We start from the raw sequence: 23,365 nt of genomic DNA, 5'->3' as shown, positions 1-23,365 counted from the left end.
CATGAAAACCCACTTGGAATTAGCAAAAAAAGAAAAGCACCTAAAGGACTCTCTCAGAATGTGACAAAAACAAGATTCTCTGGCCTGGCAAACCTCAGTTACAAGCATCATGTATGGAGAAAACCAGGCAATGCTCATCACCTGCACAATACTGTACCATCCCAACAGTAAAGTGTGGTGGTAGCAGCATCATGCTGTGGGGGTGTTTTTCAGAGACAGGGACTGGCAACCTGTTGGAGTAGAAGGAAAGCTCAACGACACAAAATATGGAGTTAGCCTTAATAAAAAACTTAGTCCAGAGCATTCAGAACCTTAGACTGGGCAGAATGTTTGCCTTCTAACAGGACAATGACCCTAAGCACACAGCTAAGACAATGCAAGAGCAGTTTATGGGCAACTTTGTGAATGTCCTTGAGTGGCCCAGCCAGAGGCTTGAACCCAATCGATCAACTCTGGAGTAACCTGAAAATGGCTGTACAGTGTCCACCGATGGTCCCCATCCAACCTGACAGTGCTTGAGAGGATCTGAGGAGAAGGATGGCAGAAAATCGCTAAATGCAGATTTGGAAAGCTAGTCACATCATACCCAAAAAGGCTGTAAAGGTGCTTTAACTATACATAAGTATTTAAACTCTTAACTCAGTGCTATGCACTTATTTCAGTTTGTCTTTTCTAATAAATTTGTAAAGTTGTCACAGATCGGTCTGTTTTTTAATTTGTCATTATGGTGTATGGAGTGTAGACTGATGTGAAAAAGTAATTTAAAGTAGTTTATCACAAGGCAGTAACATTACAAAATGATAAATATGAAGGGGTTTGAATACTTCCGCAAGCCGCTGTAAATAGGCTATAATGTATAAGTGTGTGTTCTTAACACAGATGGACTCCAACCAGTGATCCAGTGTCACAACAAAGGGTCCAAATACTTATGTCAATGTGATATATATATATGCTAAGTTATCATAAATCTGGGCTTTGTCATGATGAGGAATGGCCTGTAGATTCATGTGAAAACATGTATGTTCAATGTATGAATGATCAACCTCAAAGCAATAACATCTCTAGGCATGCAAGAACTCACAAAGGTTTGACTCAGCTACTTCATTTTGGTGGCATACCAGCTGCTCAATACAACAGCCCTCGGCATCTCCAACATGTGGTTTTAATCCACACGTTTCACACAAATTGCCAACACTGTCAGTCTCAGACAGAAACCAGTTACCAGCCACTTTAGAGTAGTTTGATAATTGCCAGTTATTTGTGTCAAATTTCCCACAACTGCGAAAAGACAAGAGAAAAGTCACATTGTGTGTGATAAAATGTACTACACTCATGATATTGTTTCTGCTTTATATCAAAGATGCTGTCTACCCATCAATTACAATGAGACACATAATCTAAAATAAAAGAGAAAAAATTTAGAGCAATTTAACGTGCTACCAAATATTTTACATTACACGATTACAAAAAAAACCTCTTTAATGAAGCATATCACTTAGCAACATACTGCATAAATGACTGTTTTCACACAGATCTCCTAAAACACTCCTCCACGGCTGCCATTGGTCAGTCAAACAGATAGCCATGCCCCAAACTAACACCAGTGATTGAGTCACTGTTACTATGCCAGGCTGGCCAGGATTTTCCAACAAATAAAGCAACGTTTGGAAAGCACCACGGAGTCACAGTTTTTAAACTTCAAAGAATGTATTCTAGAAATTGCTTACTTATAAACATCTCTGCATATTAAGCTTGCAAAAACGTAATTATTTAATCTTAGAATGCAATCTGATATGCTATGTTCTGAGCCTTCGCATGCTTATGTGTAATATTGCTTTTACACAACAGTACAATAAACAAGAAGTTAATTGACCGTAGTCAGGTTAGGCGCTAAATTAAATTGAATGCAAATGAAAACAAGCTGTTAGGGATAGATTGCGTAATCTTTGGAGTTTTCGTCTACTGAAAGTTTTTTGTTTTTTTGTCAGAAAGAAGTTAACAGCTGAACAATCAGAATTGTTGTTAAACAACAGTACAATCCATTAAACGCACTGTATTCTATCCCTCTCATCCTTGTTTTCTCTCCTGTAAATCTTTTTTTGTCCTGTCCCAGACTAAGGTCTATACAATGAAATAGTTCCAAACAAAGCCACAGCAGAATTATCCAGCAAACATTCAGTAGTTGAGTTTTGTTACTGAATGAATCTGTGTTGAATGAATGATTCAATGACTCGCTCATGAAGACAATCACGTTTTGTTTGCTGAATGAATCAGTGACTGTATCCGAAAGCTTAGGCAGTTGATTTGTTGCCTCACTGCCCTACAGGCAATAACTTTGCAGGCAGCGTTTGCACATGAAGGTACCTCATGAAACTGATTTCGGACAGACTTCTGAGCAGACTTCTTAAGCACTTTTTATTTTACAATATCTCTTTACATAAAAAAAAAAAAAAGTTCTACTTAAACTACAATTTCGTTATTTTACGAACCCAACTAATTACTCATCCGGGCTTTCCAATAGGTTGCACGTTAGGGGGGGGGGAAAGTAGCACGATTCTTTCTGCCAGTCAGGCTGCAGCAGAGAAGCTGTATACAGCTTTGCAAGAATCGCCGAAAATTCCGTGAAATGAACATGGCCCAACAAACCACAACGGGACGGTTGGGTTTGGGAAAAGAAGAACGGGACGACGGTTGGGTTTAAGAAAAGAAGAACGGGACGTTTGGGTTTAGTAAAAGAACAATGGGACGGTTGGGTTTAGGAAAAAAAGAACGGGACGGTTGGGTTTAGGAAACTTGACACATGGGACACGATCCCCGGTCTCCTGGGTGAAAGTTCTGTGTTGTTTGACCCATCCACCACCCCAACCAACTGGATTTTCGGCCTTTCATACTACTCGCTACCGTAGTCTCTCTTAACACTACGGATTCGTGCTGACCATCACGAAAAAAAAAAAAACCCTGATAAATGTGTCCGTGTACACGAATAAAAAGATTCAATTACGTGACCACTTCACAAACTGCCGTGAGACTGGGCTGGTCTGTCAGGGTGGGGGGCGTAGCATCACGATGGTGGCTCTCCATCATGATGTTGGTCAGCCATCACGATGGACGATGATTTCATCCATTGGCACAACCCTAACTACAATATAATTTCTCACTAAAAATTACATCAAAAGTGGAAAATGTTGGTCAAGAACATACATTTACACACAAACTGACCACCAACTGCAACTTTCAGACGGCATTTTTTAGCTTAGCTGTCACAGAATTTAACAATGAATTGAGGAATATCAAAGACAGCAAAGCATCCTCCGAAGGCAGAATTTTTAAGCTTTTGGACACAGCCAGTGTTTTTGAACAAATCAATAAATCACCCAAAGACAAGTCACTTGTTGCCACCTACTGTTGTGATGATGGAACTTACAGAAAACATAACTAAACAAAACATTTTCAAATCAGGAATAATATCTGAAAATAGAGATGCACTGATTGCAATTTTCTTGGCCGATTCTGTACACCATTGTCTGTAACGATATAAAAAAAAAATGTCCGATATAGACCTTATGCGCCAGAGAAACAAGGGCGCAGCCATCTTTAGAATATTGTCTTTTAACTTCCGTTTTTGCTGTCGCTCTGTATATTTCTATGGCATTGCTGTCCAGGAGTAATTAGCTTTTGAAGTGGATTTACTTAATGTAAAGTTAACGAAAGTTATCATGAGGACTGTAATGTTTAAAGCAGATGTCTTAAGAAATGTCAGTCGACCAGGAAGATTTTAAAACGAGCCGTTCATTCATAAATACGCAAGATCACTGTGAAAATACAGACCGAAAGACAAAAGACAACGAGTGCAGCGCTGAAAAGGGGCGGGGCTACATAAGGTCTGGTAAGTCCCGCCCCTTCTGCTAATCCCCCTGGACCTCTAGGTTGAAAAATCGTCAATGCAAGTGAATGGGAGAAAATAATTATTTTCTGGTCCCGTTTGAATTTTGCCATGAATGTGAACATATGTTGTCTGTGAATTTTTTATATAACTTTTCGTGTAAAGAATGCTACAATTTAGCGGGTAGAAGTTTGATACGGTTAGACTTTGTGTGAGAGCACTTTGTGGACTACAACTCTTCGCTGCTTTCAACACGTTTGAAACGTCAACACCACTAGCACACGGACACTAGCTCACGGATCCCGCTAAACATGGCTGTATCTTTGGTGCACTTCACCGCCTTCTTTCAGGGAGAGGACAAAATCGTTGAGGTTGGCGAAAACCACGGGTAAGTCAACTTTATGGGGTGACGTCACATAGGCGACATGTAGTCTTTCTCGTTATGTCTTTTCCACAATTCCTAGCCGAAGAATCATACCATATACTGTCAAACTCGTAACATGGAGAGTTATATAAAAAAATTCACAGACAACATATGTTCACATTCATGGCAAAATTCAAACGGGACCAGAAAATAATTATTTTCTCCCATTCACTTGCATTGACGATTTTTCAAATTTCTCCGTTATTAACGGATCAAACGGCGCTGACGTGGAAAACAGGAGAAACATTGTGCCATGAATGAACTAGTTATAGGCTTTAAGGAACACGCCGACTTTTTGGGACTTTAGCTTATTCACCGTATCCCCCAGAGTTAGATAACTTCATACATACCCTTTTCATATCCGTGCGTGCCGTAACTCTGTCTGACGCACCCACCGCTAGCCTAGCTTAGCACAAAGACTGGAGTTAAACGGCTCCAGCTAACATAACGCTCTCAATAAGTGACAATATAACACCAACATTTTCCTATTTACATGTTGTGATTTGTATAGTCACAGTGTGTACAAATAACAAGGTCACATGAGACACAGCCATCTTCTAACCTTATACTGGGAACTAAAGCGAAGCACTGCTACTTGGGCGGAGTGACACATCTTTTTCCAGCACTTCAAAACTAAAACATTATTATATTTAAATGTTATTTTTAATGTGATGACCAAAACATTATTTGTTCATCCTTCAAAGATTACCCCCATTTATAAAACTAAAAGTGTCAAGATGTAGGAAAACTCACACTTATTTAAAAATAATTTATTTAAATGTCTTTTTTTTCCTTTTTCTTCTTTTTTTTCAAATCAAGGAACCGAACCGTGAATGTTGTGAACCATTACACCCCTACTTATTACAGATGTTGTTGAAAGTTAAATTCAAACTTTTCTACTGCAAAAAAAAAAGGTTATAAAAAAAGTCAATAATTATCAATACCGAACGATTTTGGTACTTGCGACTCACAAGCTGCTTGAGACTGAGAGGCGTGCGCACAGTGCACTTTTGGTCTGAGCAACAAACCTGCAGGAATGAGTAAAATTATGTGCAATACAAGCACTATTTACCGGAGTGAATGAGACGAGTGAGTGAGAGGAGGCGGGTGTGTGTCACTTCACTATCTGAGAGAAGAGAGCAAGAACAGCAGCTGACGTTATTGCCCGTGCAAATTTGGCCCAGATGCAGTTGACATGATTGTGAACAAGTCCAAAATTGATTTTATGGCCTGTCAGATATAGGCTACATTTTCTAATACTCATGTCAAAAATGAATAATAAATCAATAAACTGAAATCACTTTTTCTGGGGTTTTCTAAGCAATAGATGAAAATCTATTTTCTTCTAAATTTAAAAGGTTTTCTATCAAATGAGACCATGTACTTGATGACACTTTTTTGTAGAGTTATAAGCCATTACTCTCAAGTATGCCAATTAGACATGAAATCATTAAAAATGCCTTCAGGGTATAAGGAGTCAACAGAAAGCTTACATATTATATAAAACTTGAATGATTGGAATCTGTATCTGTATCGGCCAATCATATGATAAGAAATCGGCAGTCTGTATCGGCTGCAAAAATCCTGATCTGAACATCCCTAATCTTTTCTCCTTATAAAGTCTCTGGCCCTATATATACACTGAAAAATGGTTCTTGATAAAAAAGACCTAAGAACATCAGGTGCTGCAAAGAACCACCGAAGAACATTTATTGGTGGTGCTGGTGGTTTTTCAAAATCTGCAAACTTAATTATTAAACATCACTGTGTAAACATCAGCCATAACTTAGCAACCACACAGCAATGCTCTTGCAGCCAACCACAAAAACTAGCATTGTGGTAACAAGTTTTCCACAGACACACTAAAATCCAATTATAAGTGTTCCACACGCAGTAAATACTCTTTATAGTGTGTTTTTATAGTTTTACTGCATTATCATACAGTTGTATGCGTGTTTCATCTACTATTGCACTACACAGCACTGAAGAACAATTACCACCACCATGATTGTGCAGCGATAAAGTAGTGTGAATCCTGAATCTGGACCTCATCCTCAAGACAATGACCTACCAAAGACAGGACAATTTAAGGGAGTGGTCTGCCTGAGGCGGTCTCCGTTTTGACCCGGCAGCACGGGAAGAGCCGGAGGAGATCGAGATGATTTAGAGCTCTTCTCCAAGACGTGCTGACAAGGTTAGAGGGTCAACACAGACATTAACAGGTCAGTGTGTGGCCCACTTGGGGACAATTACTCCTGGCCGCGGCTAAGTGGACACTTGATTGAACACGACAGTGCTGGGAATGCGCCATCCCTATAGATAACAATTCTAAAGACCATTTAGGATAAAAAGCCCTTGTGATACGCGCCTTTACGGCCCAAATTCATCTTTCTTTGCTTTTAAAAAAGAATGCTGGCAGTGTGATCGAGGGGTTATTCTCTGGGCAGAAGGAAGAGAAACATTAGAGAGAGCTTGCATCCTTTGATGCTTTCAGAGAGATCACACAAGAGCAAATACAAGGTGAGGGGGTTGCTCGAGGAATCCATGAGATGGTTTATCTCAGTTTAGAAGATTGTTTCCCTTATCACGCTGAGCCTGTTAATATGTTTTGATTGTTTTGTTTGGGTTTATAGTCGATAACAAGCTGCGATATAATTAAATTCCAAAGGAGAATCCACAGCATTTAAATTTTGATAATTGAGGTTATATGCACATCCAATTATTGCTGTTATTTGTAAGGTGCTAAAACAATCAATTTTACTGCCTGTACAAAAAAAAAAAACCTCTTTGGCTTGACTTTTACACACTGGCATCTTACAGTACATAGGAGTGATTGCAAAATCGAATGTAAACGGGCAGATTCAAACCTCTCTCCTATTTGCCGCTTGTTTAGAAAAGCCCAAACTGGACCACTTTCTAGACAACCAACTTTATTATACTACAATTTATCTTTTTCTAACTGAATATTAATGCAACACACCAACAATTATATCTCCACAGACATGCTCTCTTTCTTTTTTGAGAAAGCAGACTTTCAATAAACTGTTAAAACTAGATTACTAAATTGGCTCCCTTTCAATTCATTAGTTGGAAATTTAAATAAAATTAGTCACACTGAACTGAAACTTGTTTGAAATAAAGAGGAGTTTACTGAATTGTAATGGAAAGAAAATCAACACATGTAATGCATTCTTGAAAATGGAGTGTTCTTCCATCCTGGTCCAACTATTTATTAAATATGATGTGATATACATACTAAATACAAATCCATCTATTTCAACATTCAAGTTCAAATTGCAATTCTGCAGTTCAAACCTTTGTATTCAAGGGATTTAAATGCAACCGAAAATGTTCTGTTTGTGAAACTATAACGTTACAAAAAGTAACAGGCTGCCAGTGGGGTAAAAATTGTGATATGCAGTGTGAGCGTTTGTTTAGTAAAAAGCATGAGAAATGAAAACAAGGTCTTTGGGTTGTTGTAAGCTGAGCTTGTATTGTGAGGGAATCGGGGCTATGGATTGTTGGATTGTTTACTTAAGTCTTGGCAGCAGAAAATCATCTCCACATTGTCCTGCTCCTGCTGTCGGCTCGGGCAGCATCGATTGCAGCTGTAGCACGTTAGGGAGATGCAGAGGACACAGTTCACTTAAGCCCGGGCGCACGCTGTACAAGTTTTGACAAATTTTGAGAATGATAAGAGATTCCTGTAACACTTCTTTTTTGTATATTTTCCAGACAAAGCATTGCCAATATCAGCATTGTACCATTTCAATTTAGTTTGTCAATAAGGATGTCAAAACATGACATGACTGATGTGCAGTAAAACAACCAAACAACACTGTTAATTGTAACCAAATTCAACAAAGACGTATATCGCACTGACCTTTACCCAAGATTTCACTGGGAACATTTCGTACAATGGCAGAAAATAAAAGAGGTTGGGTTGGAAGGTGAAAGTGAGAAAAGGATAGACAAAGCGGAAAGAAAAGGAGAGATAAATAAACAGGTATCGAAAGGGGATGCCGATGGAGTGAAAAGAGAGAGAAAACACCATGGCATTGTCTTCCACGCCTCCTAAAAATAGAATTTTGTTCAAGAAGACTATAGAGCGAGAGAGGTGAAAAAAAAAAAAAAATCACTTATCCAAGTGCTCGCTGGACTATCCCATTACCACAAGAGCCCAACTACAGACATTTCCCTTTACCACAGCTCAAGCAAAGCCGAGACACTTGGAAGTGATGTACTTGCAAGGAAGCGAGCTGAGGAAGTAAGCGTCTCTTTTTACCTCTCTCCCCTCCGCCCTCATTAACTGGGCTCCTTTCCAATTCATTTAGGAAGCCCCGAGAGCCTGCCTTCCCCTGGAATTTACCGAAATGACACAACATTAGCAGATTTGCATATGCAAAACGGGTCAAGCAACAGGCACTCGCTGCTCAATTGACCTATTGCTTGTTGTGGCAAGCCGAGTTATTCCCGCGGAACAATTCTGTAACCAAGTGGGCGTCATGCGAGTGCCATCTGGGTAACACTTATTTAAGGCTGGCAGAAGTCCCGTGGCAGCCCGCCTGGCGAGGAGGAGGAAAAGGGGAATAAATTGCATCATTTACTTGACATCCATTTGCCGTCGTGCCCGTTTAAAACCCATGACTAAATAATTTGGTTATTCGACTGCCAGTTACCACTGTCATCCAAATGGTGCGGTGCACGCGACAAACAGCAAGACTGTCAAACGCACTGATAAAGGACAGGCCTGTGATGTTTAACCATGCCAAAATGCATAAGCATATTTACATCTTGCAATCTATTTTTACAAAATACTTTTTTAAGGATGGTACTTTCTATGTTACTGAATTATGACAACAAACACATTTTTATCCAAGCAAGCGGTTCTGAAATTGCAGAATAAAGGAGGACCATCTAAACTTAAGGAGAATAGTAATTCTCAATAATGATAACTTCAGATGTCATATCTTTTATGCTTAGGAATTCATTTGTATGAAATTGAATTGAATTGAAATTGAATGTTTGTATTATTTTGTGAAGCGACCTTGGGTTCTTGAAAGGCACTATAAAAAATAAACATTATTATTATTTATTATTTGGCTGCAAGCTGTACTTCATTTTTACTGCTAGATCTGCTGATTTTTTAGAGCAAATGCAAAACGGTGACACATAGACCAAAATGGGTTATTATTGGCTGATTGGGGTGATCAATTGCCCATATAATGCAAATATAATGCAGGCCCTATATGTAATAATTCTCAACAAAAAAAAAAAAAACATTGTCCAATGCTGATGATCTCAAAATATATAAATATGGGCTAATATATCAGTAGAAAAAAGACGTGTGAAAAAAAAGGCCATTTAAGTAGCATTAAAATCCATTTTAAATGAAAAAGAGCTTGTGTAACAAGAATAAGTATGAAGTTTCTTACTGTTTCAGAAGGTAAATTGACAGGTGATCGTAGACTGTATGCTTAAATCCCTTTAGTCTCGTTGAGGTGTCTGAAACCACAAATATACAACAATCAACAGTCAATGTTGCAGGACTGAGGAATATGATTTTATTTCATGACTTTACCATCAATCAAGAAAAAAAAAAAAGGTTCCACAATCTGAATTCAATTTAGGTTGACATTTGGTTTTGAATATGGATCCATTTTTCATTAATCAAAGTGTAATTTGCTCTAACCATTACACTAAATCATAGCAAAACAAAAAAAAAAGTGTATTGTACCAATAAACTGCAAGTGATAAACCCTCCTGAAAGTATCCATTTAATCACTGTAAACAATTGTATATCAAGTACACAGAAATGCACTCAAAATTCCCATCTCGCCGCTCTATGATATTAAATCAAAAGATTGATTCTCTCATTTTCGAGCTTTGAAGTTCACTCGGCATTGGCCAATTGATCAATCCACGCTTCAGAAGATCGTAGGCTACATTATGCTCATTCATAACATCAAAATGCTTTTAGAGAAATATCCAGTAATCCCCAAGTACATTTCTCAGGCCTCTTTCTCAACACTTCGCTCTGCACTAGAAAAACAAAGAACCAACAAATGGTGCTCCATTGTTACAGAGTTTGATTTTTTCTTTAGAGCTTGGATATCACCACCTGTTTGACAAAGTACAGATGTTTGTCAGGAACTTTCTGGACCTGAAATAAATGTTGGAGCATCTTTCAAACAGCTTCTTGAAATGAAGTTACAATGACTCAAAATGATTCACTTTCAGTCGGTTTCTCAAAGCGGCAAGCAAAAAAGGCCATACGTGAGCGCTTTCATGTGAACGAGGCAGGTTTGCTACCGAGTTGAGCGTTTAAGATAATTGCCGTGCTTTCATAATGATCCATCAGATGAGACCTTACATATCAAATAAACAAGCAACACGTCAATTAAGACCACCAGAATTGCTTCGAAGTTCAAACCAGCAAATAGGCCACATTTTGGTATAAACACACATACATATAGTTGTAAACAGAAGATCAAAGAAAAGTTCCATCGTTTCTTTTTTTTTTTCTCCTTTGAATTCATTTGAACATTCAATTGGAAAAAAAGAAACCTTCTCGCAAAACTAATTAACATGCATGCTATGATAAGGTAATTAGTACTCGAGCTGGTTTCCTGATTAAACATACTCTAATTGAGAGCATGCTGCTATTGAGAGGGAGGAAAAACTCGATTCCCTTGGAGGGCACTTAAACGATGTCCCTTTAACAAACACGTAAGCAGAGACAAAACGTCTCAAAGGCTGAGACAAAACGCACATTAATTACCAGTCAACAATATCGGCATCTACTCTATCCTTTTCCAAATATGTTTCTCCTCTGTTTTGAAAGTATTCTTCAAGCATTGTAAATAATTTTCAGAACTTGTCACTCTGATGGCTTGGCAAGTGATTAAAATAAATAAATAATAATAATAATAAATTATTATTATTATTAAAATAAAACATTATATATTCATAAAATATAAAATACAACATATAAATCTAAATATTTATTTTCTAACATGTCTATAATATCATCTATTCATCATATTTGCTTTGGAGCAAATCTGAACTACTGGCCGTGAAGTATGGATCTGAGATCATACCAAAGTCAAGAGCCAACAATGTGAAAAAGTTTTGAATGACTAACGTGTCATGATAAGGCAATCAGTGAAGTTTAGATTTATCATATACATTTCTGTTATTTAGTGCAGCAACACTGCTCTGATTTCAGAAGTGCAAGAGAGGTTATGATGTGTAAATTCTGAACCGACTTGGTATGAAAACTGGTGTGAAGGTCTCCATAGCCAGCTGAGTTCATGTTAAAGCATATGGCTCAGAGTTTTTGTACTTGTGCATGTCTAACATCTTTTGATCATGTGCATGTTTTTTTTATGCATTGTAAACAAACACATTTTAATTTCTGCAATGTAAAAAAAAAAAAAATCTGCTAATTATATATGCCGCCAAGATGATGTTTTCAAGCTTATAAAGTTTTATCAAAATTGAGTTTTGATAATATCAGATCAAATGGGTTGAAAATTATCTTGAAAAAAGAAATGTGTCAACCGGTAGAGATTTTGGACTATCGACTATCGCGGTTAAGCTCACGTGATGTTACCATGCTGCACCGTCATGAAAGCGTATTATTTGAATCTGTTTTTAAGCCTTACGGTTTACAAACCATTGATTTTAAACCGTTCAAGCGCAATAAGTAGCAAAAAAGAGACTCAACTGGTATAACGGACGAGACCGTTTCAGAGCGCACGCACCTGAAATGCTGGCACATAAACTGAAGTCTTTTTGGTGCCTTATTGGGCTTGAATGGCCAAATAAACACACGTATGTGCCAAAATGTAGGTCTTAAGTGAAAGCAAACAGTTGAGAAATAAAACACTTGTGTCTTAGGGTGACCACCTGTCCCGCATTTTACAGTTGTAGCTAGAGTTCCAATATCTTGACTGTTCCAATATGGCGGATGGCTTACGTATAGCGGGCCATAGAAAAAGCCACTAATGAGACGTATATTTCTGCTGATGACGACTGCATTGGCGAACCACTAAAGGAACCAGTGTAGACGACATCAAATCTCATAAATATTAGCTACAACAGCCAGAACTGCTTCTAGACTCATACTGGATAACATCCAGATTAAACCTGCCAGATCCAACAAAAAAAAAAGTTCAGATGAACTGAATCCGGTAAAGACATTTATTGTTTGCATAGTTTAATAAAGTAAAATAAACAAGTCGCTACTTAAAGTCCCCGTGAAGTGAACCGGATGTTGCAAACGACTTTTCTCCAGTGTTGTGACGTATTTACAAGTGAAACGGAATATTGAACAGAGGGCAGGGTTTTACTTTAGCGTTCCTCCTCTACATCTCTCGCTCACATAGCAGACTAACGGTTTAAGGGGAGTGGTTAAAGCGTTTTCAACCCAAGCCGTCCAACTGACGTCATCAGAAAAGGAACGCCATTCCAGACCGGAAGTAACTTTTCCGATTTTGATTAAAGATTACCACGGCAAACATTTTTTTTATGTGTATTAACTTGCACATATTAATTGTTCACCACAACACTAGTAATATGCACTAACAAAGTAAATAGGGTCAATTTTGATTTCATGTCAATTTTAAGGAAATTTATTTTAGTATAAAATGTGATTTTTTTTTCCTATACTAGCCTGTTATTCAGTTCATTATACAGTAGTCAACATTTAAAGTGGATCAAAAACTTTCATCAAAGTTATACATGAATTTTGAACAATACCTGTTCTTGTCTTAGGACAACTTTGATTCACTTCAAATGTTGACTACTGTATTTAGTAGTATCAATTCAACCTGGGCAAATTGAGTCCCAGTCACAGAACCGGTCACAATTAACAAAGCTTATTGACGATTTAAAACGTTATCATTCAATATGATTCCAAATAGTCTTTCCAACTAATAAAAATCAATTACATAGTATAATAGTAGTACATTTATCTCACACACATTTCCCACAAATTGCACAAAATCACATCTACTGTCCTGCAACAGAGCAATAACCAGGTGGTCACCCTAATGTGTATCAGTATATTAGATCAGTGCATTCGGTCTTAAAGTGACAGCAGCCTAATATATCTGCTGCCGTCTATGCCATTAATGTTAATCAAACAAATTCATTGCTCTTGACAGAATCACTTTTGTAACTTTAATAAGAATACATTTATTTATTATTTATCCTTTATTTTGCCAGGATAGTCCCATTGAGATATAAAATCTCTTCTTCCAGGGAGTCCTGTATATAAATGTATATTTAATTTACACAGTGAAGACAATGTAGTGTACATTTGATTACACAATTTGTGTAGTATTTTTATAGACCTGCTGTATCTAGTGCTAGCAGTTTTTCAGGTAGGTCTACTTCATTTGTATCTTTGTTCTATAGGCTAGTAGTTTCTTCGATCCTATTTTATCACTGTTTATTTAATTTTCAATGAACTTGAGTTTTCATTTTTTATTTAAATTTGTAATTATGTTAGTTAGGCTAGTATTAGTTGTTTTGTGATTGGTGATGAGATTTATGAAATATCAACTTTCGATATCATAATTTTGAAGCAAAAATAACTATATTGTCATAAATCATTATTGTAAAATAAAATGACTAGGGCTGTCAAACGATTAATCGCAATTAATCGCATCCAAAATAAAAGTTTGTTTTTACATAATATATGTGTGTGTATGGAGTATAATTATTTTCTATATATAAATACACACACATGCATGTATATATTTAAGAAATATTTGCATGTATATACTGTGTATATATATTTATATTATATATAATTTATATTATATATAAATATTTTATATATAAATAACAAATTTTTCTTAAATATATATGCATGTGTGTGTATTTATATATAGAAAATAATTATACTCCATACACACACATATATTATGTAAAAACAAACTTTTATTTTGGATGCGATTAATCGCGATTAATCGTTTGACAGCCCTAAAAATGACTCATAAGAGTTTGGTCATATCGCCCAGCCCTAACTAATTTTATTAAAAAAATAATAATAATTTAGATATAAAAATAATAAAAATATATTAAACCTAAAATTATTAAAATGTATCTAATTAATTCATTTTTATGGGTAAAAATCTGATTCTGAACTACTGGGTAAACCAATCGAGCAGAACTCTTGTATATTACAGCCGATTAAAAAAAAAAAATTAAAAAAAAAATCACACAAGAAATGAAAACCACTGTATGCAGTTCTTGCCTTCCGTAGCTTTTCCAGCTGTTTCTTTCTGAGCTATCAATATCAATGCCAATTTTTGCACAGAAAGAATGCTGGAAAGAATTCTTGCACATTATGCATGACATAAATGTCAACAAATGCAATGATTCGAATTCCTGGAAAGAGCAGCATCTATATTGCTTAAGGATTCAGAAACTCAGGCATTGGCTGCTGCTCTTCAGCTCTTCGGGGCTAGATCAGTGAGAAACTGATCCAACGAGCTGATCCCAGCTCAACTGTCAACTTCACAGCTGGCATAAAGGGACTTGTGAGTATCACACCATTTCAACATTTAATCCAGCCTCTAATCCGATCCATTTGGATTTACAATCCAATAAAAGGACATATAAGATGACTATAGCTAGAAGTCAACAATTTCGATGTTAACAAATCAGTGACCTCTTTACTGTACATTGATCACTAAAACATTTTTGCATTGATTCAAACTCTTTTCATTCAATTTTAGTACATTGTTTTGAATATAAATACACTACCAGTCATACATTTGGACAGAAGTGAATGAATTTAAGTTTCACATCATCTTAAAAAACATTTGATCTAAAGGCTCATGCTTACATTTTTGGGGGAAAAAAAATACTTTGGCAGATATATGTGAATGATGCTAAATATGAAAATAATTGCATTAGTTGGTATGAATATTGAAGGAAAAGCAGCAGTCAAATGTCCAGGATAAATAGATACATTTAATAGATACCATTTAAAAAGCATCCCAGATGTCACCTCAGTTGATTCTTATACAATTAAAAAAAAAGATTTTGTTACTTACAATCCCATACTTCCATTAGTGATATTTATAATTTTAATGATTTTACTATTATTCTAAAATGCAAACAAGTAAATAAATAATTGTGTTCAACATTTTGACTGGTATATAGTGAAAGAAAGAAAGAAAGAAAGAAAGAAAGAAAGAAAGAAAGAAAGAAAGAAAGAAAGAAAGAAAGAAAGAAAGAAAGAAAGAAAGAAAGAAAGAAAGAAAGAAAGATTTTCACCCGAAAACCTATTTGAATTCACTAGGTGAGATATTTAAAAAAGAAAAAAAGTGGCAACTTCCAGTCCACTTGTGTAATTTTCAACTGCCTGCAGGTACACAAATGATAAAGTACCTGGATTCCTCAGTGTGACTTTGAGGTGACAACAACAACAAGCTATAATTAACTTCTAAAAAAAACTTATCGCTGCACGCTGACAGCGTTCAGAGTTGCCATAGAAACAAGACCCTGGCTGCATCCTCAGCCTAAGCCGTCCAGCGACTGGCCAACGGCCTGGCTTCTCTAGCCAGGCAACCCAGCATGAAAGCCACACGCTAAAGAGACACAACAGCTGCCCGAACACACAGCAAGACACGGGACGCAGCAACCTCTTTCCCACGTTATGATTCAGACATCACAACTTCAAGCATTATTCGGCGAGCTGTCTTTAACCTCTACGATTCTCAGATTTCAGTTCATTTAAATACACTTTACCTCAGTGAAGATGTTAAAAACCTTTCTGTGCCGTAACCACCACACACATCTGACTCATCATGATCTTCTGAACGATTGCGAGTAAATCTGAAAATACTAGCTTTGGAATGAAAAATTTGCACGCTTTTCCTGTAATACCATGACAGAGTAACATTACGCACAAATCTATTTTTGGAATCTGAAAAAGTATATATGGGGAAATAAAATACAGCATAGGCATAAGATCTGATTTTTTACTACAGGTACTTGGTGAGTACAGTAGTGCGCTCCCATCATGAAACGGATGAAATAACTCAGGCTCTCTTGCTGTTGAGCATCAAGGCCGAAAAGTTGTATAGAAAAGTTCAGCCAGTGCTTTTAATCCTGGGTCAGTCTGCGTTTGCAGAGGTCCATTTCTGCATAAGTGAGCACAAACTCCAGTGCCTGTTCAAACAGTCTCTCTCTCTCTCTCTCTCTGGCCTTCTCTTTGTCTCTCCCTCTCAGGCAGCTCATGACAACGGCCCAGCAGCAGCACTGTTTGATCTCCAGTGTTTTCCTTAATCTGGGTTGTCAAGGTTCGCTTGTTGGAGGCTGTTTACTTTACTTCTCCTACCAAAAAAAAAGCATTCTTTTTTTTTTTTTTTTCATCTTCTCCTTCCCTCAGACAATGACTAATCCAAAGAACTGAGCCTTACCAACGCTGGGTGCTAAAGCTGCTGCTTTCCCATTTAAAAGTGTGATTTGAAAAGACGTTTAAAAGTTACATTAATGAGAATCAATGAGGGGAAAAAATGGTAATGGTAAATAATACAATTAATGATTAGTAATTTCAGTTTATGCCCTTTAATAATAATAATAATAACAATAATAATACACAAACAAATGCAAAAAGCAACATTTCTTATTCCTTTCCACTTTCAAAATAAAAAATCTGCACTTACTGATTTACATCTGGATCCATTGAATATGTGTGCAAACAGATAAATAATATCAAATATAACACTGTAAAATAATTTTAAGTATGATGTAGAAATGTTCTGTTTATTTAATTTGTGAATGTTTAAACAACAGAATGTAATATTTAAAATATATATTTAGTTAAACGAAACTAAAACGATAGTGGGAGCAAATATAGTATTGTGTGAAGAATATTTCAGGCTAATTATAATTAAATTTAAACTGACATTTTTCTGAACGAAAAGAGCTAATTTTATTGTGTTGAAGTACAAGACAGCTACATACAATTTAAAAGTTTATTTCCAGCACTTTTTCAAACTTTTGTCTTGTATTAAGTAGCCTAAATGTAGGCTATTTATCCACCGGTTGTGTGGTTCACATTCAGAAAGTACGAGCTAAGGCACATTTATCTCGAACACTTGTTACAACACAGTGATGTTGAAAACCAATTTTACACGAGCTACACTTCGGCTGTGTCTCCAATTCAAACCCTGAGACAAGACAGCGTTTATGGAACTCACAGGCGCGTCCGGACGTTCATAACCCATATGATGCTCAAAATGCTGTCTAACTAGGCAACTCACTAGGTTTTGAAACACAGCCTGCTCTTGCTGAACACTTAATTCTGAACGCTTCTACTCTGAACTCCATAACTCAACCGGATGATAAGTAACGTTACTGCACTGAGCTTTTTTTTTAATGCACGGGGGAAACTGTCGCGATATTCTCAACAGATTTCTTTTGCACTGTTAATGTTATATTTAACTCCAAACGAAGTTTGTTTGTGGTTGAGGGAACACGTGGGGAAAAGCCCCCTATACAACACTGAACACCGAAAGAAATCTCGGCTCGCAAACTTTTACGCCATCGATAGCAACGAATCGCGATTTCAATAACTTTGTTTTTACGCACCACGTCACACCTGAGCTGTCACACATATGTAACGATAAATGTTGTTTACACAAACAAAAAAACGAACAGCGTAACTTGCTAGCTAAAGAGCTAACTTCTGAAAAGTACTTAAAGACTACAAATAAAATGCATCGCCCGGACAGTAGTTATTATACACGCGAACAATAATGTTGTGTGTTAATTTGCTCATTACGCCAATATTGCTTAAAAACAATAAGGCAACAATTAGATAACAAAGACAAACTGTGTCCATATTGTGCCCTAAAATGTTGCAGAATGCAGGAGGTGAATGAACTTACCGGGGTTTGACAGGGACGAGATAGACACGGAAATTTGTGCACGATAACAAATTCAACTCTTCACGCGATCTTGTATACCATGAGCGCGTGCTATTAAACGCACTGTAAATAACCAACAAATATATCACTCCGCCAGCGGTACTAACTTCAGCTGCAAACACTGGACTGGGAGCAACGCCGCAGTTTCGAGCCCGTTTCACGCCGCCTTTCTACACGGAGCTGCTTCGCATGTTATTACAGTTTATTGCGCCTTTGCTCACACACATAAAAGAGAGAGAATCGCGGATTTGGATGTTGTTATTTTTTGATGTTCTACGCCCGTGACGTCATATCCACATCCACCTGCTGTAAACAACATTCATTGCAGATCTTTGCGCTGCAAAACAAAAGTGTGACAAAAAAAAGTCCGAGATATGCTACGTGAGTTACATAGAAGATAGGGTAACCTTTTTTCACGGTTGACATAATTCTAATCAATTTTGCTTGCTAGTTTGGTAGTTGCAACTGATGTAAATGCAGAATTTCTGTCTGTCTTTTCCTCGAAATTGTCCAGTGAAGCAAGACAAGGTGGGGGGGTGAAAGTTCAGGAGAAGGACAACCCATAAGAAGGGAAGTGCAGAGAGTGGGGGCATTTAATAATCTAAATATCAGCATACTAGTGTCTATTAACTACACAGTGGTTATAACCAGATATAGGCGTATTCACAATTCTCATAATATTAGCCTATGCTATATTACAATATTCACTTAAGTTTCCTTGAACTAATTAATAAAGGTAGCACAAAATATTTTATATTAAAATGTAAATACATGTATAAGGGTATAATACATGTATAAACTGCAACTCAAACATATATACATAATATATATATATATATATATATAGCGGATATGAAATACTTTTATATATAGATAGCCTACATACCCAAAAGTATTTCATATCAGCTACCCACAAATAAATTTCAAGAGGAAATTTCAAAAGTGAGCAGGGAACAGAGTTAGTGTAGGTGTGAAGTAAACCTTATATAAACTTATATAATTAGATAACTCGTTAAAAAGTAGGCTATAATCATTGGTCAGTTCTGTAGAATGGTGAGCATTCAGTGTGAGCAGCACTCATCTAAGATCTTGGAATAAGGGAGAGATCTGACTGTCCTTGATCAAGGACTGAAATGCACAGTAATTTTTGAAAGAAGAGTTGCTTTATGGGCCCAAGTTGAGGTGTTTCACGGATATAGAGCGCCACCCTCTGGAATATTGTGTCTCCTGCAGACACTTGGAGCTAAATTTATAGTTTTGTCATCAAACAAATTCATAGGGAAACATTGGTTGCTAAAGAATATTAATAGTTATAGTGAAAGTAATAACAGTTCATTTCAGTTAATTAACAGTGGAAAGTGAGTTCAAATTATTTCAGTCAAAAATTACATTTTTATCATAAAATAATTTATCCAGTGAATTATAAGTAATCTGGGACTCTTTTTTTTTTTTACTTCAATCACTTGACAAGCCAATTAGAATATGGCAATGTTATTTTTATTATAGTTTTATTGATATTTTGAATTAGCTTTATATTTTGAGTTTTCCTGTTAATTTTAATTACATTTTTAGTAATTTCGTTGTGTGCTTTTGTCATTCTTTTCATTTCATAACTTTGCTATTTACTGTAGCGTTATTTATTTATCTCAGTTTTAGTTTTGATTTATTTCAGTTAATACTTTTAGTGCTTCAACTTAAACTTACTTCCTAATTTCTAATTTTCATTTATTTTAAGTTTTTCAAATAATATTTATATTTTATTTTATTTCAGCTTTGTTTCAATTAACAGAAATATATTTTTTTTAGTTTTAGTTAATGATAATAACCCTGTAGCAAAACATGTACATTCCAGAGCTACCTTTATTTCTCAGATATATTTTAAAATCTATTTTATTAAATTGATTGTTGGAATAACATTTCTTGTCATCTGAAGAATTCTCCAAAAATCAAATGTACCTCATAAACACTGTTTTGACATTTGCAGAGCACAAGGAGATGCATTACAATGCTTTGTCCCAGGACATATTACTAATGGTATGAAATCTAATGTCAAGGGGCGTCACTGGCCTATATTCTTATCCAGAAAAAACTGCACGCCTGCAGGCATGAGACGGATACATCCATCACAGACACACCCTTCATGGAGAAACACTCCAATTTGACTTCTTTTTCTACTTTGTGTCCACTGTCAGTAACAAAGAATACTTTCAAGAAAGAGACAGAAATCTTCTGACATACAAAAAAAATAAAAAAAAAAAACATTAAAAGACGATACAGTACCTGTCAAAAGTTTAGAAACATTAAAAAAAAATGTTTTTGAAAGAAGTATCTTATGCTCACCAAGGCTGCATTTATTTAATCAAAAACACAGTAAAACCAGTCATATTATGAACTATTATTACATTAAAAGAACAGTTTTTTACTTTAATACTTAAAAAATTTAATTTATTCCTGTGATGGCAAAGCTGAATTTTCAGCATCATTACCCTCTTCAGTGTCACATGATCCTTCAGAAATCATTCTAATATGCTGATTTGCTGCTCAATATTACCATCAATGTTTTATTTCTAAAAACATTTTTTAATAAATGTTTCTTGAGCAGCAAACCAGCATATCAAAATGATTATAGAATATATATATATATATATATATATATATATATATATATATATATATATATATATATATATATATGTTTCAAACCAGTATGCACAGGAAATACATCTAAGCCTCTTTCTTTTCACCTTTTTAATGATTATTCAAATTATTTAGGTCAAATAGAATTTTTTGATTTAATTTCATTAACTTAGTAGTCATGAATGCATGGACTCACTATTACTGATGACACCACACTATAAAATAACACAGATTATATTGTATTTGTACACCTTTATTTGACTTTGAAATTATTTATAGAGAATGTGTCTATGTGAATTTCTCTAACCTTTTATATAGTAGTATATAGTAAATAACATTCCCCGTTAAGGTTAAAAGGTCACCACTATAATAAAACACAACTTTAATACATATTCCAGATGTTTCCAGAAAAATCCAGGCCGTTTTCTCAAGACTGACATGTTGTAGCGTGTTTTCCAAAACAAAAATAAAAGTAAGCCTATTTTGTTCGGATCGTATTGACATCATGTAGATTTGGCATGACTGATGCCCTTGTGGATTAGGTCTTGTTGTGATAAAGTGGCACTCTAAAACAAATTAATTGAGGATTACTATACGTTATGTAACATCTTCTCAATATGCACTCATGCTCAAAAAGGGAGTAATTAGAGTTGTGTTAATTAGGTAATTAAGCAAATGAAACGAGAGGACTCTGTTCTTCTTAAGGCTCACAAGCGTTATCCGTCCCCGAGACACAAAGGAACAATAGCTTATATTTGCCTATTGTAGAAAAAAACAAAGAGCCCTTTATCTCCTTCTGACATGACACAGGTAGGACAATTTCACATATTTTCATGACCTTTGAACAATAAGATGACTTTTTTATTATTATAATTATCTATACTTAATAAGAATGCAGAGCATAAAAAGAGCATTCCTGTTAGCATGCTAAGTTAATGGCAATGAAAACCATGAATATAATCAAAAATACACCTAAAATCTAATTGAAAGTATTTAACTCTCAATCATATTGACATTTAACGGAATGAATGACAATTATTATTTAACATTACACAGAAAACAGTTGTATTGTACCAACAACAAACAACATTTTAGGTCAAAATGTATATATAGCCATATAAGGGGAAATGTTTTTATACTGTAATCAGTTATTTATTTAATTATTTATTTAGAACTGCCCAAAGATGTCACGTTCATTCCGACAAAGACCACAAGGTGGAGCCAAAATCAAATAAATAAATAAATAAATAAAGCCTGTGACGACAACAGTGAAGGAAAACATATAACCACATAAAGACAAAGTTTAAGTAAATGTGTTCACATACACGTAGCCTATCATGACTGAATCCTTTCATTTATTCATTAATCTTCTGCTGAGACTGACTTCACTTTTCACCCTTATCTTTGGAGTCTCAAAGACTTCAATGCTGTCTGATAAAATATATTAATAATAATTCCAAAATTAACTTCTTTACCATTTAACGGGTTAAGGTGCAGAAATCGGTTAAGGTGCAGTAAGTGATTTCTGAGAAGCTGTTGAAAGTGGATCAGACTGAGCGCCACAACACTGTAACCAATCAGCAGTAGGGGGCGTGTCCACACATGATGAGGGAAAAGAGAGAGTGAGCAAGAGAGAGATTTAAAGAAAGACTGTAAAGACAGATGGCTGAGAGATATTACAAAAAAGAAAAGTTCTGAGGAATATCACTGGGAAAAGAAGGGTTATGATCAGGCAAGAGCTTTAGGTTTCCAAGCTTTCCAGCGCTGGAGAGACCGAAGGGGGTAATCCTGAAAACGAACACAAAATGTTCGCTGTTTCTGCTCCATTCATGAGTAACATTGGTTTTGCTATGTTTCACAGAACCAAGATATGCTGTTGTTGTAATGTATAGTAACAACAGGCAGTGTTGGGCAGTAGCACCGCTTAAAGTAGCGACGCTACTAGTTTAACTACATTTCTCAGTAGCGTGGTCATAGTGTCACTGTTTTCTGAATCAAATAGCTTTTCAGTAGCGAAGCTCTTTTTTTTGATCAAGTAGTGCGGTAGCGCTACATTTTCCCAAGCATCTCTAAAGCTCAAGCTCAAATCTTCTTCTTCCTCTTCTTCTTCGTGTTTTACGGCAGTTGGCATTGGGAAACATAGGGCCATATGATTTCATTCCCGCAATGCAATGCAAAACTTAAAAAAAATTTAAGGTGGTTTTATTGTTAGTTTGACAAAGAAAGAAATTAAATGTTTTTTTAAAAAATATGACCAAAGAACATAAAAGTGCCCATAGTCTAAGAATAGGGTTGCAAAATTCTGGGAATTTTCAAAGATGGAAACTTTCCATGGGTATTAATGGGAATTTAAGGGAATTAACAGGAATTTATGGGAATAAACGGGAATAAACTGGGAATTTTCAAAGTTGAGGGTTGGCTCTTCATAGGGAACTTAGATATAGTTGAGGAAAGTATATTTTAGCA

At 35.9% G+C, this 23,365-nt stretch overlaps 1 protein-coding gene across 14 annotated transcripts in view; it reads right to left on the bottom strand.

The window, feature by feature from the left end:
• The window catches only part of foxp1b (forkhead box P1b), a 196,802-nt gene extending 178,239 nt beyond the window's left edge, over positions 1–18,563 (bottom strand). For 11 of the 14 annotated variants that reach the window (XR_013822614.1, XR_013822615.1, XM_079884500.1 and 8 more), the window contains exons 1-2: positions 18,224–18,563; positions 9,743–9,812 (exon numbers count right to left, since the gene is read on the bottom strand). The gene's annotated coding sequence lies outside the window, so the exon portion shown is untranslated. The remainder of the gene's footprint in view (positions 1–9,742; positions 9,813–18,223) is intronic. The other 3 variants (XM_079884502.1, XM_079884504.1, XM_079884503.1) reach the window with 2 other exon arrangements.
• Between the last annotated feature and the right edge of the window lie 4,802 nt (positions 18,564–23,365).

Source organism: Squalius cephalus (assembly GCF_949319135.1).
Source record: "Squalius cephalus genome assembly, chromosome: 10".
In the NCBI taxonomy this organism is placed as follows: Eukaryota; Metazoa; Chordata; class Actinopteri; order Cypriniformes; family Leuciscidae; genus Squalius; species Squalius cephalus.
The sequence above is the reverse complement of the archived record's forward strand: the minus strand, read 5'-3'. Positions and strand labels throughout refer to the sequence as shown.